This window comes from Lithobates pipiens, unplaced genomic scaffold (assembly GCF_037356315.1).
Source record: "Lithobates pipiens isolate NorthernLeopardFrog02 unplaced genomic scaffold, aLitPip1_a1.2 Scaffold_23, whole genome shotgun sequence".
NCBI classification, from domain to species: Eukaryota; Metazoa; Chordata; class Amphibia; order Anura; family Ranidae; genus Lithobates; species Lithobates pipiens.
In genome coordinates, this window is record NW_027507785.1 from 247,593,794 (window position 1) to 247,606,774 (window position 12,981).

Genomic DNA, 12,981 nt, shown 5'->3' on the forward strand with positions numbered 1-12,981 from the left:
CATATCCTGCACCCCATTTAGTGTCCTCATATCCTGCTCCCCATTTAGTGTCCCCATATCCTGCACCCCATTTAGTGTCCTCATGTCCTGCACCTCATTTAGTGTCCTCATGTCCTGCACCCCATTTAGTTTCCCCATATCCTGCAACCCATTTAGTGTCCCCATATCCTGCAACCCATTTAGTGTCCCCATATCCTGCACCCCATTTAGTGTCCTCATATACTGCACCACATTTAGTGTCCTCATATCCTGCACCCCCTTTAGTGTTCCCATTTCCTGCACCCCATTTAGTGTCTCCCTATCCTGCACCCCATTTAGTGTCCCCATATCCTGCACCCCATTTAGTGTCCCCATATCCTGCACCCCATTTAGTGTCCCCATATCCTGCATCCCATTTAGTGTCCTCATATCCTGTACCCCATTTAGTGTCCTCATATCCTGCACCCCATTTAGTGTCCCCATATCCTGCACCCGTTTAGTGTCCTGCACCTCATTTAGTGTCCTCATGTCCTGCACCCCATTTAGTGTCCCCATATCCTGCACCCCGTTTAGTGTCCTGCACCTCATTTAGTGTCCTCATGTCCTGCAACCCATTTAGTGTCCCCATATCCTGCACCCCGTTTAGTGTCCCCATATCCTGCACCCCGTTTAGTGTCCCCATATCCTGCAACCCATTTAGTGTCCTCATATCCTGCACCCCATTTAGTGTCCTCATATCCTGCACCCCTTTAGTGTTCCAATTTCCTGCACCCCATTTAGTGTCTCCATATCCTGCACCCCATTTAGTGTCCTCATATTCTGCACCCCATTTAGTGCTCCCATATAGTGCCCTTATATTCCCCAGCATACACCACCTCCCCCATAATATGCCCTGTATGTATCCCCCTTCCAGCCAGTCCCTGTCACCACTCATAGCCTTCTACAGTCAGTGCACAGAGACAGTAAGGATCGCCCATCTCCATATTTGGCCTGTGTGTCCCATCACGTGATACATCCCGGGAGTCCGGAAGTGAGAGCGGTGTATGCCGGGAGTGGTAGTCTTCCGCGGACGGGCTGTGTTGCGGTAGAAGGTGATTACAGGGAGCCCCGTGATTTGTCCGTACAGTGCAGGTAAGAGGGCGGAAGGAGTCTAAAACTGAACTATAGACGTACAGCGCCCCTGTCAGTGTTGCCGCTTCCTCTAGTCACATCCCGGGGAGGGTTGTGTGTCACACATGCCGATAACAGGTGCGGTGTACAGTATGTACAGGTGTGGGGTTGTCAGTCACCCTCGTTTTATTGTTAGAACGAAGAGATCAGCAAAGCTGTCATTCCATGAGAATTGGAACACTGACAGCTACGAGCTGCAGGCAATCGCCAGTGTCATCATGAAGGGTCCTCATAGTCACGCCCCCTAATGTTGGGCTTCTGGTTGCCTGGCAACTTCCAGCTTGCAGTTTTCCTCATACTGAGCTGTCGTGTCCTCCATGGCTCTTTCCATGTTGTGTCTCCGAGTCCATTCACAGCAGGTGTGTTGGGCCTGTGTTGGGTGACTATTCCAGAGCAGTCTTAGTGCTGCAAAAAAATATGCCAGTTGTACTTTTCTCAGCACCGTGCAAGGCAATCCACGGCATCGCTCTACACGGCGATTGCTGGAACGGAATGTGATGTGACATTTCAATAAAGTTTGTTTAACCACTTCAATACCAGACGCTTTCACTCCCTTCCTGCCCAGGCCAATTTTCAACTTTCAGTGCTGTTGCACTTTAAATGACAATTGCGCGGTCATGCAATGCTGTACTTGTATTACATTTTTATCATCTTTTCTAAACAAATAGAGCTTTCTTTTGGTGATATTTAGGCACCACTGCGTTTTCTATTTTTTACTAAACAAACGAAAAAAAGACTGAAAATTTCAAAAAGAAAGAAAACATTTTTCTTAGTTTCTGATATAAATTTCAGCAAAAAAGTAATTTTTCTTCTTCACTGATTTGCACTCATAGGCTGTACTGACGGGCACTGATAGGTGGCACTCATAGGCTGTACTGATAGGTGGCACTCATAGGCTGTACTGATGGGCAGTGATAGGTGGAACTCATAGGCTGTACTAATAGGCGACACTCATAGGCTGTACTGATAGGCGACACTCATAGGCTGTACTGATAGGCGACACTCATAGGCTGTACTGATAGGTGACACTCATAGGCTGTACTGATAGGCGACACTCATAGGCTGCACTGATAGGCGACACTCATAGGCTGCACTGATAGATGGCACTCATAGGCTGTACTGATGGGCACTGATAGGTGACACTCATAGGCTGTACTGATAGGGGACACTCATAGGCTGTACTGATAGGTGACACTCATAGGCTGTACTGATAGGTGACACTCATAGGCTGTTCTGATGGGCACTGATAGGCTGCACTCATAGGCTGTACTGATGGGCACTGATAGGTGGTACTCATAGGTAGCACTCATAGGCTGTACTGGTGAGCACTGACAGGCTACACTGATAGGTGGCACTCATAGGCTGTACAGATGGGCACTGATTGGTGGCACTCATAGGCTGTACTGATGGGCACTGATTGGTGGCACTCATAGGCTGTACTGATGGGCACTGATAGGTGGCACTCATGGGCTGTACTGATTGGCACTGATAGGTGGCACTCATGGGCTGTACTGATTGGCACTGATAGGTGGCACTCATGGGCTGTACTGATTGGCACTGATAGGTGGCACTCATGGGCTGTACTGATGGGAACTGATAGGTGGCACTCATAGGCTGTACTAATTGGCACTAATGAGGCTGCACTCATAGGTGGCACTCACAGGCTATACTGATGGGCACTGATAGGCTACGCTGATAATTAGGGCACTGATGATCAGTGGAAGTGTGTTCTGTCAGAATTACCAGTTACTGGCTCTCCTTTCCTCACACTGTGACAGCGTTTGAGGAAAGGAATGCCCATAACTGGCATGTCTGTTTATATGTGCACAGCACCAGAAGACAGCTGTTTAGGGCAGTATCCAGCGTCTATGAAGAAGGCACTGCAATTGAGATTTTTACCACAAGCAGTAGCCTGCAGGTAATGAGATACACAGCATTACACATAACTGATGGGTGTATGCGTTATCCCCAAAAATAGAAAACCTAAACATCAGCTTCACATTCTGCATAATGAGCAAAGTTACCTATAATAGATGGAGATTAGCCTCTTATTTAGTGTAACTTCCCTTGTCTGAGGCTGAGCATAAGCTTTGGGAATTAGAGGTGAGAGGTCAGCTGGAATCCAAAAGTTGCACCTCTGCCAAGTTCCTGTTGTTGACAACACAGGGCCCATGTCATACTAACTGGGTGCAGTCCTGGCAAAATGCATGGGAGGCTATTTATCAAGCCAATTGGCAATACAGTTAGGCCTTGTTCACATGGGAGACCTATAGTGTATGCTGTGTTTGCCTGCATGGGGATGCACAAGTGTTCCATGCATCCCTCTGCAGGCGATCTCATTCATGTCAACTGGCACACAGCGAATTCATGGACATAGGCACTGCACCCAATCTGACAGCCATGCGGGAGCATGGAGGGCCCTGCACCCACACTTGCATAGCTGACGAAGTGGGAGCAGCGGCTGTGTCCATGCAGCCACTGCATCCTAATCAACACGAATGGGCCTGCCTGCATGAGGATGTACGGAACACCTGTGCATCCCAATGTAGGCCAACACAGCCCTTGAACGGGCTTATACTTTCGTATGCCTGTGAGAACAAGGCCCTTGACACAAATCTGGCTACCTCTCTTAGCAAAGTCTCTGAGAAAGATTTCAAGTGATTGTAAAGGCTGTTATTTTTTAAATTAAAATAAAAAAGAAGTTACACTTTCCTGCTGTGTGCAGTGGTATTGCACAGAGCAGCCCCCTACCTCCTCTTTTGGAGTTCCCCACCGGTGCTGCCTGCTTCTTCCCTGCGGGTACCCCCTCAGCAAGTTGTGTGCTGAGGAGGCACTTGTGCGTGTGCGCTTCTGATAGTTAGTCAAAAAGCCTCCAAAATCAATAGGATACCATCGTCCCAATACGTATATAAGAGAAAACTGGGCATATAGCTCAGAACAACCAGGAGGAAACAACCTCAAAGAGATGAATTTCCAATTGGTTCAGTGGGAACAGGGACTATTACGGTATCAGAAAATATTGTAGAACAATCGTTAAAACAAAATTACATTTTATTATAATTTAATCCATATAACAGATAATACAAAAACATTGCTGTAGCAGAACCACAATATTAAATCCAATCACAGGACCCAATTGGTTCACATTCTAAACAATTAAATGTTTTGCGGAGATACAGGGATGACGCATAAATCCGACCGGTTTCGCGGTACTAAGAACACCGCTTCCTCAGGGAACGTCACTTTTAAAAATCTAGTATGAAAAATATATATATAAGTATACAATAATATCATACACAATATCAGAAAGTTTTTTACAAAAAAAGGAAGTAACAATAACAACAGTAGTAAATAGACAGTACATCAGCATTGTATTAGAAAAAACAGTGTTGGATCATAACTCACCCCTGGAGCTCCCAACCCACAGCATACGAGCGACCTACTTCGAGACACCCTCAAAACAGGGTGCCCCCCCTAAGGGCGGACACGGGGGGCAAGGTGGAGAGACTCTGAACAGCGCATACAGGGACTGAAAAAATAATGATGCAATGGTCCGTTTAAATGGTGTTCAATAGAGAGGGATAAATATATCAGAGACCATGGGCTGGTAAGATAGAGCAGTATAAGAGAATAAGTAAAGAGATGGATAGATAAGATCTCTCATGTTGACAAAAAGGCACCCAGTGAGCCATGGTCAATAAAAGCAGTGTGCACCTCAAAGGATTATTATTGTTTTAGGCGGAAGACATACCCCAAATACATTGGATAGTTAGATCAAATACTTCTAAGGTGTCACCAAATTTTCTATAAGGGATGTCCAGAAATTCAATTACAGATTTTTCCTGGTTCAGAATAAAGGGTAAGCATAGTTAGTCAATGACCAAACATCTGAACGGACCAGGAAAAGAAATGCATGTAGCTGAAACATATACAGAGTCAGAATGAAGGGACAATACCTGAAGCTTAAAGATCCTACGCATTGCTCGTCTCAACACAGGCAGCGCTCTGAGGATTCAAATCTCGAGCGCGCCATTTAAACCCCCAACCCGGAAGTGTTAAGGGCACAGTGGTGTGCACCTTAATCCTGTCCCCGCATCACGGCGCATGCGCGGATGTACTCGTGCGCACGGCCAAAGCATTCCCCATGAAAAGAGGACCAGGGGGAATGTCTAGGGGCGTGGCTGGGCGGGGATTTGTGTGACACATAATCCCCGTTCACCATCGCCTCAACCAGGCAGGGATCAGTCCGGGTCAGGCAGCCTGCGCATTGTATTGCGCTCCCATGTAAAGCTGCAGAGAATGTCTGCAGTGAAATGGGAGGTGTGAAATTCACACCAGGGTGCCACACGTCCGCCCGAGGGGGGGAGAACAAACTCCTCAGGTCTATCCAGCTGCGGGACACGGAAGAACCAATAGGGGAAAGCATAGCAGAGTCATGATCCAAGACTGTGGTACAAAGTTTATTGCTGTGAATGGACTGGGGAATGTCACAATGCCGCGGACCCCCGTCACCAAGCCGGGCGGCAACAAAGGCCACTCTCACCTGGTGGCTCAGGCCGGCCGCAGGTGACAATCGCCAGACCAAACCAGCTAACATACAGAAAAATATATATAAATAAATATAAAATAAATAAATATAAACGTCCTAAAAGGACCGTCCTCAGAATAGCACCTGAATCATATAGATTCCATATAGATTTTCTAATACAATGCTGATGTACTGTCTATTTACTACTGTTGTTATTGTTACTTCCTTTTTTTGTAAAAAACTTTCTGATATTGTGTATGATATTATTGTATACTTATATATATATTTTTCATACTAGATTTTTAAAAGTGACGTTCCCTGAGGAAGCGGTGTTCTTAGTACCGCGAAACCGGTCGGATTTATGCGTCATCCCTGTATCTCCGCAAAACATTTAATTGTTTAGAATGTGAACCAATTGGGTCCTGTGATTGGATTTAATATTGTGGTTCTGCTACAGCAATGTTTTTGTATTATCTGTTATATGGATTAAATTATAATAAAATGTAATTTTGTTTTAACGATTGTTCTACAATATTTTCTGATACCGTAATAGTCCCTGTTCCCACTGAACCAATTGGAAATTCATCTCTTTGAGGTTGTTTCCTCCTGGTTGTTCTGAGCTATATGCCCAGTTTTCTCTTGTGTGCGCTTCTGAGTTGGGCTGTGTGCGTGTGCATAGACACACACAGCCTGTCTCAGCCATGCCTTCCACTCCCGCCTCAAAGGATTCCTCTGAAAGCAGCAATGTGGGAGACATTCATTGCAAAATAAAGACATACAGCATTGGGGTTGATTTATTAAAGGCAAATAGACTGCAAACTTTGAACAGGTATTTGATTTAGAGATTGGTAAATGAGGAGAAGCTCTGCTGATTTCCATCATCCAATCACATGCAAGCAAAATACAGTTTATTCAACGCATGCTGTGAATGATCAAAAGACACAAAATAGCAGCGCTGTATGGGTAGGAGCCAAAATTTATATATATATATATATATATATATATATATATATACCATGGACTGGATTAAAAATGTGTTTATTGCACTGTAGACAGTTACCCAGCAAATTACAAAAGGCTGTTAGTGATTGTACAGACTGCAGAGGATAGTAAAAAGCATATAGCTATGTAAATATATTATATTAAAAATGGTACCACCATGATGTCTGGATGAGAAGGGGTTAAATGCTTTCAGGAGGCTCGCCGGTCACATGTGGAGAGAGGTCATCCCAAAGTGTGTGCGAAACTGTATTGACCCGATGGAAGAAAGTGGGGTGATGGGCAGCCTCTTACTTCTGGTGTGAGGCCAGGTACTGTCAGAAGCCAGAGGAATGCAGTGTAAGCAGGGAGACGCTGGCTGCGAGGATGGCTGGAACTGACCTCAGTGATCCAACAGCATTGTGCCAAGCTGTTTGGGGTATAGTGTGTCTGCCGCCGCTGGAGGATGGAGCTGGGGAAGCCGAGTGTTGCCACTGGAGCCGGGCGTGCGAGATGACATCAGCGCTATCTGCTGCAGTCTGCACCAGCACTAAGAGCCTTTTGTAATTTGCTGGGTAACTGTCTACAGTGCAATAAACAAATTTTTAATCCAGTCCATGGTGTGTATATATATATATATATATATATATATATATATATATACATATATACATACAGTGGTGTGAAAAAGTGTTTGCCCCCTTCCTCATTTCCTGTTCCTTTGCATGTTTGTCACACTTAAGTGTTTCGGAACATCAAACCAATTTAAACAATAGTCAAGGACAACACAAGTAAACACAAAATGCAATTTGTAAATGAAGGTGTTTATTATTAAAGGTGAAAAAAAATCCAAACCATCATGGCCCTGTGTGAAAAAGTGATTGCCCCCTAAACCTAATAACTGGTTGGGCCACCCTTAGCAGCAACAACTGCAACCAAGCGTTTGCGATAACGTGCAATGAGGCTTTTACAGCGTCCTGGAGGAATTTTGGCCCACTCATCTTTGCAGAATTGTCCTAATTCAGTTACATTAGAGGGTTTTCGAGCATGAACGGCCTTTTTAAGGTCATACCACAACATCTCAATAGGATTCAGGTCAGGACTTTGGCTAGGCCACTCCAAAGTCTTCATTTTGTTTTTCTTCAGCCATTCGGTGGTGGACTTGCTGGTGTGTTTAGGATCATTGTCCTGCTGCAGAACCCAAGTTCGTTTCAGCTTGAGTACACGAACAGATGGTCGGACATTCTCCTTCAGGATCTCTTGGTAGACAGCAGAATTCATAGTTCCTTTTATCACGGCAAGTCTTCCAGGTCCTGAAGCAGCAAAACAGCCCCAGACCATCACACTACCACCACCATATTTTACTGTTGGTATAATGTTCTTTTTATGAAATGCAGTGTTCCTTCTACGCCAGATATACTTGGACACACACCTTCCAAAGAGTTCCACTTTTGTCTCATCGGTCCACAGAATGTTGTCCCAAAAGTCTTGGGGATCATCAAGATGTGTTGTGGAGAAATTGAGACGAGCTTTGATGTTCTTTTTGCTCAGCAGTGGTTTTCTCCTTGGAACTCTGCCATGCAGGCCATTTTTGCCCAGTCTTTTCCTGATGGTGGAGGCATGAACGCTGACCTTAACTGAGGCAAGTGAGGCCTGCAGTTCCTTGGACGTTGTTGTGGGGTCTTTTGTGACCTCTTGGATGAGTCGTCGCTGCGCTCTTGGGGTAATTTTGGGCGGCCGGCCACTCCTGGGAAGGTTCCCCACTGTTCCATGTCTTCGCCATTTGTGGATAATGGCTCTCACTGTGGTTCGCTGGATTCCCAAAGCTTTGGAAATGGCTTTATAACCCTTTCCAGACTGATAGATCTCAATTGCTTTCTTTCTCAATTGTTCCTGAATTTCTTTGGGTCTCGGCATGATGTGTAGCTTTTAAGGATCTTCTGGTGGACCTTACTGTGTCAAGCAGCTCCTATTTAAGTGATGCCTTGATTGTGAACAGGTGTGGCAATAATCAGGCCTGGGTGTGGCTAGAGAAATTGAACTCAGGTGTGGACAACCACAGTTATAGTATGTTTTAACAAGGGGGGCAATCACATTTTCACACAGGGCCATGATGGTTTGGATTTTTTTTCACCTTTAATAATAAACACCTTCATTTACAAATTGCATTTTGTGTTTACTTGTGTTGTCCTTGACTATTGTTTAAATTGGTTTGATGTTCCGAAACACTTAAGTGTGACAAACATGCAAAGGAACAGGAAATGAGGAAGGGGGCAAACACTTTTTCATACCACTGTAAGTGTGTGTGTGTAGAGCTATAGATATATATGTGTGTGTAGAGCTATAGAGATATCGATTTTTATATATATATATATATATATATATATATATATATATATATATATATATATATATTTTGGCTTCTACCCATAGAGCGCTGCTTTTTTGTCCTTTCTAGCGCTTCAGGAACTTGTTGTTTGTCATACTGTGAATGATAAATGTCACAGTTGCTTGTGCTCTCTGAACTGTCAAGCCATCAAATAGCTTTTGTCATAACTGACCACATGTGCAGCACCATGACAACTGCAGATCAAATGGAGGCTAAGATGGCAGATTTGTTTGTTGTAAAGGACAGGAGGGTTTAGTTCCACTTTATCATTCTCACCCTTGTCTGCTGCACGCCTAAGGGCCCTTTCACACGGCTGTTCCATTTGTTTGTTTTTCATCCATCCGTTGACAGATGAAAAACAGACTTCAATGCATCTCTATGGAAAAACGGATGATCATCTGTTTACATCTGCATCCACCTTTTGAAACTGATCAAAGCCCTATTTTTCTTCTGTTAAAAAAAAAAAAAACAGAACGAATGTAAACTGACAAATGGTCAGTTTTTGTATTGGTAGTGGATGTAAAAAAACTGATGTAAACTGAATCTTTTTTTTTTCCTTTGAAAAAAGGTGAAACAAACAGAATGGCCGTGTGAAAGGGGCCTAAAAAATGGGAGATGTTGTGTGTGGTCTGACAACAAAAAAACTGTCAGACTTTAGGTGCAATTTAGACCTTGTGATTTTATTAGTGACAGTTTCGTGTTTCTGTCCTGACAGGTTGTCATTTTCAGATTCTGAGATGCTGAATGACAGTTGAGCCGGTCACACTTTTTCTCCCACAGCCAATCCGTTCTGCATTGTCATATTAAGAGCTCCAGAACAAGCGCATAAGGAATCCTGACACCTGATATATAGAAGCTTGTTCCAGGTCAGTTGGCATTTTGTGAAGGGTAGAAGAATATGCAGAAGGATGACAGTCCTCAAATCTGCATTTTCAAAAACAGTTTAGTATCTTTGATACAACAAATGGAATAAAATGTATACGTTTTATGTACTCTTACACTAAACTTCTCTTAAAGAAAGTAGAAAAAAGTGTACTTTTTTTTTTTCTTTTTTTAGTTTTATGTTAGATGAGCATAAGGCTCACTGTCCCATTTCCATGTGACAATATTAGATCCAGTAGCACATACTCACACCCCATTGGTGCAGGACTGAAAAAAGAGCGTCTCAGGGTTAAATTGATTCTAAACGTCAATATTTTTTTTCTTTAAAATAACAAACATGTCATACTTAATTGCTCTGTGCAATGGTTTTGCACAGAGCAATCCTGATACTCCTCTTTCTGGGTCCCCCTGGCACTCCTTTCTCCTCCCCCCACTGTGTGCCCCCATAGCAAGCTACTTGGTATGGGGGCACTCATGCGGGCTCATTCCCAAGCCATGCTGTCTGTGTCTATAGACACAGACAGTGGGAATCAGTCCTTCCCCCAGCTCCCTCGTGATTGACAGTAGTGGAAGCCAATGAGGAGGGAGAGAGCCACTCTCTTGCACATCACTGAATAGAGATCAGACTCGGGTAAGTATTTAGGGGGGCGGCTGCAGGCAGAAGGTGTTTTACCTTTATGCATAGAATGAGTTAAGCCTTCTGCCTTTATAACCACTTTAAAGCTGAGTTGTGCTTAAGAAAAAAAAATTTCAAGTCAGCAGCTACAAATACTGCAGCTGCTGACTTTTAATAATCGGACACTTACCTGTCCAAGGGTCCAGCAATATGGGGGAACAAAGCCCCACGCGTCTCCCCTCTCCTCTCACCAGTGTCCTGTCGAGAACTGTCCCTCATCGGATAGTGTCTGCCCTATACTGCGCACTCAGCACTTGTGCAGTACGGAGGACAAAGGAGACGCCGAAAGTCTCTGAACATAAACAGCTTGTTCATGAGCTCTACACGGCACCTGCGCAATTAATAGTACATTCTGTCACACGCTCCTGATGCTCGTACAACTCTGCTAGTGGCGGTGTGCCTACAGAATGGGCAAAGCTGATTACACAACTGAAGTTTTACAATGATGCTTATATCTTAACTCGACCCGCAAAGATCCGCCCATTTGAGAAATCCACCCCCACAAGCATTGGGAGCGTGTGACAGAATGTAATATTAATTGCGCTGGCGCCACGTAGAGCTCGTGAACAGCTGTTCATGTTTGGAGACTTTCGGCTCCTTTGTCCCCCATACTGCGCAAGCTCTGGGACTGCACAGTACAGGGCGGACACTATCCGATGGGGGGACCTTTCTCGTCGGAACACCAGCGTTGTAACTGTGGGCCGCCTGGCTTCACAGCCGGGCACCTGCTGCGCATGTACGAGCCGCGCCACGACTGGCCAGGCAATCATCTGGGACCTGTGACGTGTCCCAGATGATTGCCGAGAGGGAGAGGGGAAGAGGTGATCTCCCTTCCAGTGTCGCGGTACGCCAGGAGGAAGTGGGAGCTGGACCCCCCCAAAAAATGACATGCCACATGTGGCATGTCAGGGGGTCACCTCCCTTAAAGCGGAAGTTCCATTTTTGGGTGGAACTCCGCTTTAAGTGTGTCTTTTTATTCTGCACTGCGTGGACAATAGAAAGCTCCACTAAGGCTGAATGTTGAAGTTGACTTTATTCGTTTTTTAGGGTGACCCTTCAAGTTTAGGAAAACAACATAATAAATGTAAAGTGGGTACTCCTGCGCTAAACGGAAATAGATGACAATATACTAAAAGAAGATAAACAAGGTGCTGCGTACACCGTAGGGCCCAAACTCGTGTCCAAATGTGTAAGTAAACAAAATTATGAGGTGTGGTGTTGCGCTCCTTTTATAGAATTCTATGTAATCCTATTTGTGAAATTATCAACTGGTGATACTAGCTAGAAAGACATATATTACAAGCATAGGTGCAAATATATAAATATCGTATGCCAAAAAGAAAATTGCATAAATACGTAAGTGCATTAAAAAAGGACATAAATATTCACCATTACAGTATTCACCATAAAAATATCGAAAGTGCAAAGAATCTTAAAGTTATATATGGAATATATATCCAATATGTGCAAAATTGCAAAAAATGAATCAACGAGTGAGTGATCTGTGATAATTGTGCGAAATATATAAATAATCCATACAGTCCTTCTTAAGAAGAGATCAATAAACAAGATTAAATATAAAAATAGAAAATATATAAAAGAAATAGGAGAGAATATATATATATATATATATAAAAAAATGGAAAAAATATATATATAAAAAATAATAAATCTTAAAATAAAATAGGTGTATCAAGTCTCTTAGTGCAAATTGTTGGACGTCTATTTCTTGGTCCAAAGTGCAACAGTAGTGGAAGTGTGAAAGTGTTTCACAAGGACACTTTGTGCTGCTATCTTAATATTCGGTGGTACTGTGCCTTTAAGTGATGTGCTAGAGGTCTTCAGTGTCACCGACACCTGTGGCTAAAATGAATGATTACCTTACTGCTGTAAGGTATACAGCATGTAGTGAGATTTGAAGGAATGGACCTTTGGGGTATGGGCCTTTTTCCTGGAAGTTCCTATGGGATGAAGCCAGGAGGACGGGGGGGGGGGGGGGTCCTTTCTTTGCCTTTCCGCTTTCCGCGTCAGTAACTTGACTCACTCAGGCAGGTACTCAATGTGTTAGAAAGAAGATAAAAGAGCCTACCATAGTGCAGTATGTTGCATAATAAGGCCCCCGAAGATAATTGATTAAGCTGGGTAATTCTATTTTAAATGACTTGCAATTACACCTGTTTCTCAAGCTGTTCAATGTAGGAATGCAATAGATCACTTTGAGAAGTGGCGGTTTGAAGGGAGATGATTCGTTTAATTCCTAACAACCTTTCAAGTGTATTTATAAGCTCAGTCTACTTCTTGGCTTTGATATTATCAGGACAGGGATTGAAAGACACGTCACCCTGTTCTGCAAATAGAATCTTTCCAGATCCCTAAATC

At 43.8% G+C, this 12,981-nt stretch overlaps 1 protein-coding gene across 3 annotated transcripts in view; it reads left to right on the forward strand.

Moving 5' to 3' along the window:
* Positions 1-981: 981 nt before the first annotated feature.
* PIGC (phosphatidylinositol glycan anchor biosynthesis class C) overlaps positions 982-12,981 on the forward strand; it is a 51,104-nt gene continuing 39,104 nt past the window's right edge. Inside the window, exons 1-2 of one of the 3 annotated variants that reach the window (XM_077452999.1) lie at positions 999-1,110; positions 9,760-9,910. The gene's annotated coding sequence lies outside the window, so the exon portion shown is untranslated. Of the gene's footprint in view, positions 1,111-9,759; positions 9,911-12,981 lie in introns of all 3 variants that reach the window. The other 2 variants (XM_077452998.1, XM_077453000.1) reach the window with 2 other exon arrangements.